General features: G+C 35.0%; 1 long non-coding RNA gene and 1 pseudogene across 3 annotated transcripts; both read left to right on the forward strand.

Moving 5' to 3' along the window:
• Window positions 1–1,207: 1,207 nt before the first annotated feature.
• On the forward strand, window positions 1,208–5,306 carry LOC145821968 (putative wall-associated receptor kinase-like 16; annotated as a pseudogene).
• A 722-nt stretch (window positions 5,307–6,028) lies between these two features.
• On the forward strand, window positions 6,029–11,930 carry LOC145822855 (uncharacterized). Of its 3 annotated transcripts, XR_014364693.1 has the most exons (4): window positions 6,029–6,287; window positions 6,585–6,717; window positions 6,832–7,927; window positions 8,475–11,930. It is a non-coding gene; the product is annotated as an uncharacterized LOC145822855 (long non-coding RNA). The 3 variants fall into 3 exon arrangements; XR_014364692.1 differs by having other exon boundaries at window positions 6,572–6,717; window positions 6,832–11,930; XR_014364691.1 differs by having other exon boundaries at window positions 6,832–11,930.
• The last annotated feature ends 356 nt before the right edge of the window (window positions 11,931–12,286 follow it).

A 12,286-nucleotide genomic window follows, 5' to 3' on the forward strand; every position in this document is an offset into this window, starting at 1 on the left:
TTTTATTGTATTGGGTATTTTTTGTGCAATATGGTTGTAATTTTCAGCATGTTTTCTTATTCTGTAATTTAAGTTTGATTAATTGTGAATCTATTTATCTTAGTTAACTACATAATTTAGCCAACACTATTCTCCCATACAACTTTCCTTTTGGTTCACAACTTCCCTCCTCATGAGATTGCCTCACTCAAAAAAGTTTCCTAACAAGGTTCTAATACTCTCTTTTGAGGTAGGCATCTATACTCTTCCATTGATGTGACTTTGGTTTTTGGATTGCCTTATTAGTTTTTGATTTTTGATTTTTTTTTTTTTTGATTTGATTTTTTTGTTTAATGTTTGAGTGATTTTGAAGCATCTACAATTGCTATTTTTCCTATTTCATCCTTAGATGGTATATTTAGTTCTTAAAAGTTTCAATTTCTGTTAATGTGATTCAATGACTATACAAATCAATAATTGTGAAGCCTAATTTGATGGGAAACAAAAATTGTTATTTTAGAATTTGAACAACTTACCATACAACAAAATATTCATTTTTCTTTTTAATTTGAACAAATTATACCCCCCAACTAATTTAATAGGTGTTTGATTATATGATTTAAATTATTTAAATTATAAAATTACTTTTTGGCCATCAAATTAGGCTTCAAAAGTTACTATTTTGTATAATCATCTCCAATTAGATGACATGAAGATAAATTCAAAAATTTAGGGACTAAATGGATAAAATTGATAGTTTAGAGATCAAATAATAAATAAAAAAATGGTGATAGTTTAGAAGATAAAAAGTGAAATTCACCTAAAATGATTTGTTGATATTTTTTGGGTGAGGAAGAAAGGCAAGACAAAGAGAAAGGAGGGTAACATGAATGTATCAGTTTCTTCACAGAACATTCATAATGGGATTAGGCTGATTAGGGGAGATGTAAAATCAGTGTTAGAAATTGGTAAGATGTTGGATTTGGATTTTAGTGGGGGTAAAAAGGAAGCTTTGGGTAGGATTGGTCAAATGTAGGAAAATGAGATAAGGTTATTTGAAAAGGGAGGGGCTGATGGGTAGTTCTGAGTGCACTATTGCACTAAGGGTGTTTGCCTATTTGTTTCAATGAAGTTAATTATTTTCATGAAATAGGGAACTCGAGACAAGGAGAGACTATGCTCTTGAACACAGAAAAGTGGTTGCCAAGAAGCTGGAAACGAGCCAGCCATGGCCTCACAAGCAATGCTAGTGAAACTCATCATTATAGTAGCAGTTCTGGTAATGATTTTGTCGTCAGCAGTCGCAGCACCACCAACAATTGCAGATATAAAAAATCTTGGCTGCATGGACTTTTGCGGAAATGTAAGCATCCCATATGCTATTTGGAAGAAGGTTTCCTCATTACTTGTAATCAGTCCAAGCCATATATTGGGAAGACCAATATCACTATTTCAAATATATTCCTCGAGGAGGGTCAGTTACGCATCATGCAGCCAATATCTTGTGATTGTTATGACCAGTTAGGTACACCATTACAAAGCAACATCAAAACATCGGTCAAGCTGCCCAAATTCACCATATCTAATACCAAAAACAAGTTCACTGCTATTGGTTGTGACACAAGTGCAAGTTTCTGGAGTAGCACACAATTATTTCATTACAACTGGGTTTGTGTCTGCATGTAGTATTCCCGATGGAAATTGCTCTCGACTTGGGTGTTGCCAAACCTCCCTCCCAAACGGAGGAGCATATGCTGACATTTCCCTGGCGAGCTTCACCGCTCATAGGAAAGTATTTGACTTTAAGCCATGTAGTTATGCATTTGTTGTTGAAGACGGTGCATTTAATTTTTCCTGAAGTTACCTAGGTAATTTTAGTGAAGAAAATATGCCTACGGTGCGAAGAGGCCAAAAGAAGTCAAACGAATTATGCATGTGGACAAAATAGTGATTGTTATAAGCCAGATGATGGTCCTAGCACTAGTGGTTATATTTGCAAGTGCTTGTCGGGCAGGGCAGCAGTTTTTGGGGCTTAAGGCGAAATAATTTTTTGGGCTTTTTAGATATTCATAAAAATAAAAATAAAAATCACCCTGTTTGGTTTAGAATTTTGAAAAATAATTATTTGAGTATGCAATTCGTATTTTTTTATATTTTTTGTATTTGATAACTTTTTTTTGTTTTTTTTAATGAAAAAAAGCATAAATATTATAGTTTTTAAGTGTATCTAAATTATATGTATCTACAAAATAAATAAATAAATAAATAAAATTGCTTAAAATATTTAAAAATCACTAAAAACACATAATTGAGCCATAAAAAGAGAAAAAAGAAAAATAGGCCCCATAGACATATACATATATTTTATAGTTTGTTTTTTTAATTGGGTTAACAACAAACACTTATAAATATTTTTTAACTGGGCTTTTATCAATTTGGTCAAATAGAACTTTTGAGGCATTTTAAAATGGTCTAAATTAGTTAAACAAATTTGGGGCATTTTGAATTTTTGATATAGTATAAGATAATGAATTTGGAAGCCTTTTTTTGGGCCTAATTTTTGGGACCCTAGGCACAGGCCTCAATGGCCTTAGCCTAGGGCCGGCCCTGTTGCCAGTTACCAAGGAAACTCGTACCTCTTAGATGGTTGCCAAGGTAATTAATAGGTTCATCATGTCTGGCTTCATTTACTTTTGATTATATGCCATCTGAAGATTTTTTTAAAATCTTTTTACTTCTTTTGTGATTTTCCATGTCATGGTATTGGTAGGTTCCATTATTTTATTTATTTATTTTTATATATTATGCATTCTATATGTACACACAAAATTTATTACTATATGAATACATATAAGAGATGATATAAGAGATGAAATAAAATAGTGAAATGCAGGTGACTAATATCATTTACCTATTACTTATGGTGCTACCTTGATAGGAGCCAATTTTGATTGTTTTGCAGACATAAATGAGTGAATATTCAAATGTCAATATGTGTGAACATAAAAATAAACGTGTTAACACGCCAATAAATTATATGTATTCTTGCCCTAAGGGATACCACGACGATGGCAGAATAGATGGAAATGGTTGCACTGCTGATCAATTTCTAGTGATTCAGCTTGTGGTTTGTAAGTGTGCGCACACACACCCACACATATGTATATATATACATATGTATATGTGTGAAATACTTGGATCGTGTGTAGTGTGGCTTTCTTGTTCGAACTAATAATGTCATTGTCAGTTGAAATCATAAATTCGCAATGTATATTTTTTTAACATGGTAGAATCCCATACTTGCTTCCCCTATAGTCTTTAGGTGGTGTTGTCTATTTGTTGTGTGCATGTAATTTCTTGCGTATACGTTATTCATTTGAGTCAATATGTGATTCTACATTGGTTTACAAGTTAGTTCACTACGTCAAAATTGAGATCATATAGAGAAAAAATTGAACATAACTGTGATACTAAGGGTGTAAGTCTGGCCTGGTTGGCCTAGCCCAGCCCATGTCGGGTCTTGTAGGCTCCAGCCAAAATTTGGGTCAGGCCGGACCACAGGCAAAAAAATTAAGCCCAGGCCCAAGCCAAACCCAGGGGTATTCGGGCCTTGGGCAGACCAGTGGTCTTGGGCTAGGCCTCGGGCTTGGGCGGGCCTAACCATCTTTTTTTTGTTTTTTTAAATTTTTTCTACCAAATTTTTTTTATTTTCCACTAAAAAGGACATTATGCCTTCGGCAGGCCCGGCGGGCCGGGCCTTAAGTGGGCCAATGGGTCGGGCCAGGCGAGCTGGATCGGGCCAGGCTTCAAAATGATGGCCTAGGCCTAGGCCCAGGCCAAGGCCCAAACGGGCCGGGCCTACCCCAGGCCGCAGGCCATTTTTACACTCCTATGTGATACCAATGGCATGGTATCACCATCCAATCATTAATTGCTATGTTTCTTACTAAGTATATGTGGCATCCTAAAAAATGGCGCATCCCTCCCATACAGTTTTTTTATTGGTTGGTGATACCACGTGTCATTAATAACACGTGGTATCACCTTTGTATTCAATTTTCACCCAATCATATAGGTACTCTCATTTGTCATATAATTGGGATCATTCAATGACAAACTGTTGCGTTCTTCTAGTATAAAATTCTTGCAATCCTTCATTTTGATTCTTTTAAACCAAAATATTTTTGCTAGATGCAATCTTTGTAAAAAAATAAAAAAATAAAAGACTAATTTGAAATGTAGGTTTCGCCATTGGTGGAACGGTTGTTTTGGTGAGTAGCTCTTAGTTGTACTGGACTTTTAGGAAAAGAAAGCTCATCAAGCTTAGAGAACAATTCTTCAGGCAGAATGGTGGATTGATGTTGCAACAACTCTCTAGAAAAGACAAGCCGACACGAGAATTGATCAAAATCTTTACTTCAGAAGAGCTCAAGCGGGCTACCAACAACTATGATAAGAGTAGAATTGCTAGCCAAGGAGGTTTTGGAATAGTTTACAAGGGAAACTCAAGTCTTTGGTCAACTCTTAGGTTCTTGTTTGGAAACTCAAGTCCCTTTACTTGTCTATGAATTCATCACCAATGGCACTCTTTTTGAGCATATACATAACCAAAGCAAGGCATCTAATATATCATGGGAAAATCGTTTGCGAATAGCTACAGAAACTGCCGGAGTACAATTATATTTGCACTCTGCAGCATTGATTCCTATCATCCATAGAAATGTTACGTCTACAAATATACTCTTAGACGACAATTACACTGCAAAAGTGCAGACTTTGGAGCATCAAGGTTGGTTCTGCTAGACCAAAATCAATTAGCCATAGTGATGCAAGGAACTCTTGGATACTTAGACCCTGAATACATGCTCACAAGCCAATTGACTGAAAAAAGTGATGTTTATAGCTTCAGAGTAGTCCTTGTAGAGTTAATCACTAGAAAGAAGGCATTGTCATTCAATAGGCCAGAAGAGGAGAGAAATTTGGCTATGTTATTTATTACTTGTATGAACAATGATTGCTTGAGCCAAATTATTGATGAATACCTGGTAATTGACGGAAACACAGAGGAGCTCAAAGAAGTTGCTAATGTTGCAAAGAGATTCTTAAGAGTAAAAGGGGAGGAAAGGCCTTCTATGAAGGAAGTAGCGATGGAACTGAAGGGGTTGATCAGGAAAAAGATATCTAAAAATGGTTTAAATTCTATAGAGACTGAGAACATGCTTGGTAAGGCATCAACTGGATATGTAGTTGGAGGTTATAGAAGCAACACAACAACAGTTAGGGTTGATAGCATGGTGGAAGATATGCTATTGCATGGTGGGAGGTGATTTGATTGTTTTGTGTTTGTCCATGATGATAATAACTTCATTGATGATTGTTACACTTGCATATAAGTGATTAATTCTTTTAAATTTCTTGTACATCCTATGTAAAACTTTGTTAGTGACTCACTCATTTTTCATTAATCTTGTCCGTTCATATCATTTGTGCCATGTTTTGAGTTTTGTATTTCTAGACTTATCAGAATACAAGAAATAAATAAAATTTTACAGAATTTGTTAGTGGGATTCACTTATGAAATTATTGTTCATCCATATGCATTCAATGTCATGTTATGTGATTAATTTATATGTTTCTAAAAAACAATTATTGAGATACTTCATAATATATAAGGAGAATTTCATATATAAATGGCAAATGGGAAAAGTAATTATAAATTCATATAATGCAAGTGAAAATTGTATCTCTCACTTACACTGGGTATTGTGCCTGCAAGTAAGAGCAATAGTAACCTTGAGTAAGAGGCAAGAATAAGAAATTTATAATGAAACCTTCACTAGGAATATATGTATATATATATAATATAAAATATATATATAGTAAGGTAGGAGGGTTTTTGAATTTTGTCTAATGTGGCAAATTTGTCCTACGTGTCATTTGCTATCAATGGCTAAGAAATATGGTGGAAAATTCAACGGTTCAGATTTCCTTCACGTAGACAAATTCCTGCCCACTACTCCTCTCACCATCCCACTCCTAATCTCTCTCACCATTGGCACTAGATCTTCTCTCTTTAGTTTCTTCCTTCCTCTCAGATCTATTTTTCCTCCCTCTTCACCTTTCTCCCACCGTAGCTCACCTATGTCCTTCCCAACTCTAACTGCTGCAAGCCCTCTCTTCCATTTCACCACCTCACCACCCATCTCTAATCGCCGTAATTTTCTCCTCCAGCTGATTCAAGGCACACAGCCCATCTCTGATCGCCATAAGGGCTTTGTTCTTACTCTTGAAGTTAGATTTTGAAGAAGGTTAGTTTAATTCTACTCTCTCTCTCTCTCTCTCTTCTCTTTAATTTCGAAACCCTAACATCTCTACCAACAACCTCTCTCTTCTCTGCTTTTGGAATTTTCAGAATTTGAGCCCAAAAGTTTTTGAATCTTTTTCATGCACAAAATTTCAATTTTTGATTTGAATATATTATCAAAACTTTATATATGTGTTATACAATCTCAAAATTCCAAAAGTGAAACATAATTGTTCTTTTTTAATAGTCAATTATATTAGAACAATCATTTTGTTGTTATAATGGAAGGTTTTACAAACAGTGTGTTTTCAAAGAGATGGCTGAGATTAGCAACAAAGCCCATGCGATCATTAATGAACCAAAGAGGTAGTCGACAACACGTGGCTTTGTTTTGGTGGTGGCAATAGCAGCACATTCTAAAGATGGGTAGTTTGGTAAAGAAACTACCTTTGGGTCTCTGTTTCAGAGTTGATTGAATTTGAACTTTTTTGGGGTCAATAATGCTTCTTTATAGCTCTAATTATTGTTTGGTGGTTTGTTCTCTCCAGGATGATTTGTAGCACATCATATGTGAGATTCGGGTGTAATGAGGTACTTATTGGTACAAGTTGGAAGGTTGAGTTTTGCTAAACCATTGCATTTGAAATTGATATATGTGATTCAATTACACAACAAAGTGTTGGAAATGACCAGAATTTTTTCCTAAGTTTGGTCTATTTTTTAGGTAGGCCCTGTGCGTCGATTTACGCGGGTCAAAGTTGTAACGCGTTTTATGCCGCGTTGTGATTCACGTGGTATATTTGGTTGCTCAAAACAATTACCGAGTGAATGGGAAATTGAAGCCAAAGTGTGCTCCATGGAAATTGAGTTTTGGTGAAAAATCCTTAAAGGTTTGAATAAGGCTTGTCCCTCATTGATTTGGTGGGAAGTTTTGAATGGGTTTATAAGGCATCGGTTTGGTACTTGGGGTGTGCCCCAAGGGGTACCCAAGTGTTTTAGAGAGGGAGGTTATGGGCAAAATGGGCTAGACCCATTGGACTCAAAAATCACCATACACGCGTGTGCGCGCCGCTGCCGTCCGTTCGGGTTGGGCCTGGGTGCGGGTGTGAGGTTGGGTTGGGCTTGTCTGGGCCAAAAACATTTGAATTTAATTTTATTTTTGGTAAAATAAAATCCAGAATTCAAATTAAACCAGAAATAAACTGGTCCGGTTTTACTGTATATCCAAACAGGGCCCTTCCCATTTTTTATCTGTTTGAATTATGAACCCAACAGATTCAAATCTGTTTGAATTCAAAACCAATAAGTTCATACTTGTTTAATTCAAAACCTACAGTCACCATTACATCTATAAATAGGACAACCCTCATTTGATGTTAAATTCATTCGAAAATTTCATATTTCATCTCTGCAAATCGTATTCTTCATTTTGCTGCATTTTATTTTTGTGAGAGAGAGTATAAACACTTAGTGTGTTCGACGAATGAATAAATTGTAGTGCGGCATTTATTCGTTGATAGATCATTTCATCCTGGGAGATAGACGTCCACATTCTGAAAGCACCGAGGAGAGGACGAATCTGTCTTAAGGACACAGTGTCAAACACTGGACTTGATCAGATTATAATTCAAAGAAATTAATCAAGTAAGTTATTTAATTTATTTTCGGTGTTTTATTATTTATTTAAATCAAATTTTAATTTCTTTCTTGTAACAAAATAAAATCTGTTTTTATTTATTTATTTTTATTTCGAGTTTGATTTTTGTAATCAAACATATTCTCTCATTTCCTTTATTTCTTTTATATTCTGTTTGTTGTTAAATACAGAAACTGAATTAATTAATTACAGTGAAGATTGTCCAACAATCTTAAGACAGAATCATTTTTTGGTATCTTCATTGTATTTAATTTTCTGATTTCATAAAGACATATTCTGGTTGAAAAAACAAATCGTGATTTATGCTATTTGACAGATAGTAGTAATATACTGTTTCTTTTCTTTGACAACTAGCAGTAATATACTGGTGTCATTAACAATTGCAAAATATTAATTGTGTTACAGAAAATTATTGTGATATTTTATTTTTCTAGTTTTAGTAACAAGGAAAATAAAATTATTTTGTATTTTAATTTATTTTCCGGTTTTAGTAACTATAAAATTAATTTGAGTTTTAATTTTTTCTAATTTTAGTAATCAGAGATTATGGCTACTACAACTGAAACTGCAACTGGTAGTGGTACTCCTATTGTTACACCAACACCGGTCCCTATCTAGAAACCATGTTCATGTACCAATCAATCATGGAGAAAAACGGGAAAAATTTAACGGTACTGAGTTTAAGAGATGGCAGCAGAAGATGCTGTTCTATCGGCAAGTTGTTGTCGCTGTAGATGCTTGGAAACATTCAGATTTCCTATGCAGAAACTACATCCTTAATGGCCTTGACAACATGCTGTATAATGTATACAGTCCTTTGAAAACAACAAAAGAATTGTGGGATTCTTTAGAGAAGAAATACAAGACAGAGGATGCCGGCACGAAGAAATTTGTCGTCGGTAAATTTCTGGACTTCGTTATGGTTGACTCCCAAACGGTAATTTCTCAAGTTCAAAGTTTTCAATTAATTTTACATGATATTCATTCTGAGGGTATGTCTCTAAGCGAGTCTTTCCAAGTCGCTGCTTTAGTGGAAAAATTACCACCGGCTTGGAAAGATTTCAAAAATTATTTAAAACATAAACGCAAAGAGATGACCATGGATAAGTTGATTGTAAGATTAAGAATTGAGGAAGATAACCGAAAGGCTGAAAAGAGGAATGGGAAAAATCCCATTGAGTCCAAGGCTAATGTGGTTGAACAAGTTCATAAACCACATAACAAAAAAAGAAAGTTTACTGGAGATGGTCCTAAACAAGGCGACAACAATGGTAACAAGAAGTTCAAAGGAAAATGCTATAACTGTGGCAAGACTGGACATCGAGCTTCTGACTGTCCCTGCCCTAAGAAGGATCATGGAAGTACAAGTAAGAAGACCACCAATCAACCTCTCTGCTGTGGTGTCTGAGGCTAACTTGGTTGGAAATCCTAAAGAGTGGTGGGTTGACACTGGAGCAACTCGTCACATATGTGTGGACAAGAAGATGTTCACTACCTACAATGAGGCTGCAATTGGTGAACAACTTTTTATGGGAAATTCTTCTACTTCTACGGTGGCTGGACAATGGAAAGTGATCTTGAAGATGACATCAGGGAAAGAACTAACCCTCAACAACGTACTGCATGTACCTGACATCTGGAAGAATTTAGTTTCTGGTTCTTTGTTAAGTAAAAATGGTTTTAGGCTTGTTTTTTAGTATGATAAATTTGTATTAACAAAGAGTGGTATGTATGTTGGTAAGGGATACATGAGTGATGGTCTCTTTAAGTTGAATGTAATGATAGTTGTACCGAAAGTTGCTATGAATAAGAATAACACATATTTTGTTTATATTCTTGAGCCAAATTTATGGCATGGTAGATTAGGACATGTGAATTTTGATGCTTTGCATAGATTAATTGGTTTAGATTGTATACTAAAGTTTGAAATTAATCCTAATCATAAATGTGAAATTTGTGTAGAAGCGAAACTAACTAAGGCTCCATTTAAATCGGTTGAAAGGAAAACCAAACCTCTAGAATTAATTCATACTGATGTATGTGATCTAAAATTTATTCAAACTAGAGGAGGCAAAAAGTATTTCATAATATTTATTGATGATTGCACAAGATATTGTTATGTTTATTTACTTAGAAGTAAAGATGAAGCTTTAGAAATGTTTAAACTCTACAAAACAGAAGTTGAAAATCAACTTGGTAAAACCATTAAAATGGTTAGAAGTGATAGGGGTGGTGAATATGATGCACCATTAAATGAATTTTGTGCACAACATGGTGTTATTCACCAAACTACAGCCCCTTATTCTCCACAGCAAAATGGAATTGCTGAAAGGAAGAATAGAACCCTAAAGGAAATGATGAATGCCATGTTACTAAGTTCAGGTTTACCACAGAACTTGTGGGGGGAAGCAATATTGTCTGCTAATTATGTTCTTAATAGAATACCCTACAAGAAAACCAACAACACTCCTTATGAATTGTGGAAAGGTCGACCACCTTTCTACAAATACTTAAAAGTGTGGGGGTGTTTGGGAAAAGTTGAAGTTCCTGTTCCTAAAAAGACTAAGATTGAACCAAAAACAGTAGATTGTGTGTTTATTGGTTATGCTCAGAATAATAGTGCATATCGGTTTCTGACTTATAAATCAGAAATACCTGATATAAATGTGAACACTATTATAGAGTCAAGAAATGCTGTGTTTTTTGAACATGTCTTTCCTTACAAGAAAGGACAGGAATTAAGTTCACAGAAAAGAACTTATGATTGTACACAAAGTCAAGAGACTAATGACAATCAAATATAAGAGACTAGTAATGGTCTCGACCAACAGGATTTAACTGATGATGAACCAAGAAGAAGTAAGAGAGCGAGAACTTCAAAATCCAGATTTTTTGACATACCTGTTAGAAAATGAACCTCAAAGCTTTAAGGCAGCAATGACTGGTCCTGAAGCACCTTTGTGGAAAGAGGCTGTTAATAATGAAATTGAATCCATTATGCAAAATCATACTTGGGAATTGGTGGATCTTCCACCAGGTTCTAAACCTCTTGGATATAAGTGGATATTCAAGAGAAAAATGAAAGCAGATGGTTCAATTGACAAGTATAAAGCAAGACTTGTAGTTAAAGGTTACAGACAAAATGAAGGTCTGGACTATTTTGACACATATTCCCCTGTGACAAGAATAACATCCATTCGCATGCTTATTGCTATAGCAGCGTTGTTTAATTTAGAAATACATAAAATGGATGTTAAGACAGCTTTCTTAAACAGTGATCTAAATGAAGAGATCTATATGGAGCAACCCGAAGGGTTTGTAGTATCAGGGCAAGAAAAGAAAGTTTGTCGACTTGTAAAATCCCTTTATGGATTAAAACAAGCACCTAAGCAATGGCATGAAAAATTTGATCATGCAATGCTTACTAATGGGTTTAAGATAAACGAATGTGACAAATGCCTCTATGTTAAAAACACTGACTAAGGATATGTCATAGTTTGTCTTTATGTGGATGACATGCTTATCATTGGAAGCAGTCAAAACATGATCAAATCAACTAAGCAAATGCTTAACAAAAGATTTGATATGAAAGATATGGGGGTCGCAGATGTTATATTAGGAATGAAAATTACTAAAACATCTGATGGATATGCATTATCTCAATCACATTATATTGAGAAAATTCTTGGTAAATTTATCAAGGATGATATGAATTTAGCTAGAACACCTGTAGACGTCAATCTTTATTTATCGAAAAATAAAGGTGATGCAGTGTCTCAGTTAAAATACTCCCAAATCATTGGAAGCCTAATGTACCTAATGAATTGTACTCATCTTGATATAGCTTATGCTATCAGTAAATTGAGTAGGTACACTAGTAACCCTGGAGAAGACCATTGGAAAGCGATCATTCGAGTTCTTAGATATCTAAGATTCACCCATGATCATGGTTTGAACTTTACTCGATATCTAGCAGTACTTGAAGGTTATTGTGATGCAAATTGGATATTGGATACTAAAGATTCAAAATCCACAAGTGGATATGTCTTTACTCTAGGAGGTGCTGTTGTTTCTTGGAAATCCACGAAACAAACATGCATCGCACGATCCACAATGGAATCCGAGTTCATTGCTTTAGACAAAGCAGGAGAAGAAGCAAAATGGCTTCATCACTTCTTAGAAGACATTCCAATGTAGCCAAAACCTGTTCCAGCTATTTGCATTCATTGTGATAGTCAATCTGCAATAGGCATGGCACAAAATCATATGTATAACGGTAAGTCATGACATATTCGTCGTCGGCATAATACCGTTAGGCAGTTGTTGTCAAATGGAATAATCTCAAT

Source organism: Camellia sinensis, chromosome 3 (genome assembly GCF_055761805.1).
Source record: "Camellia sinensis isolate YWXY chromosome 3, ASM5576180v1, whole genome shotgun sequence".
In the NCBI taxonomy this organism is placed as follows: Eukaryota; Viridiplantae; Streptophyta; class Magnoliopsida; order Ericales; family Theaceae; genus Camellia; species Camellia sinensis.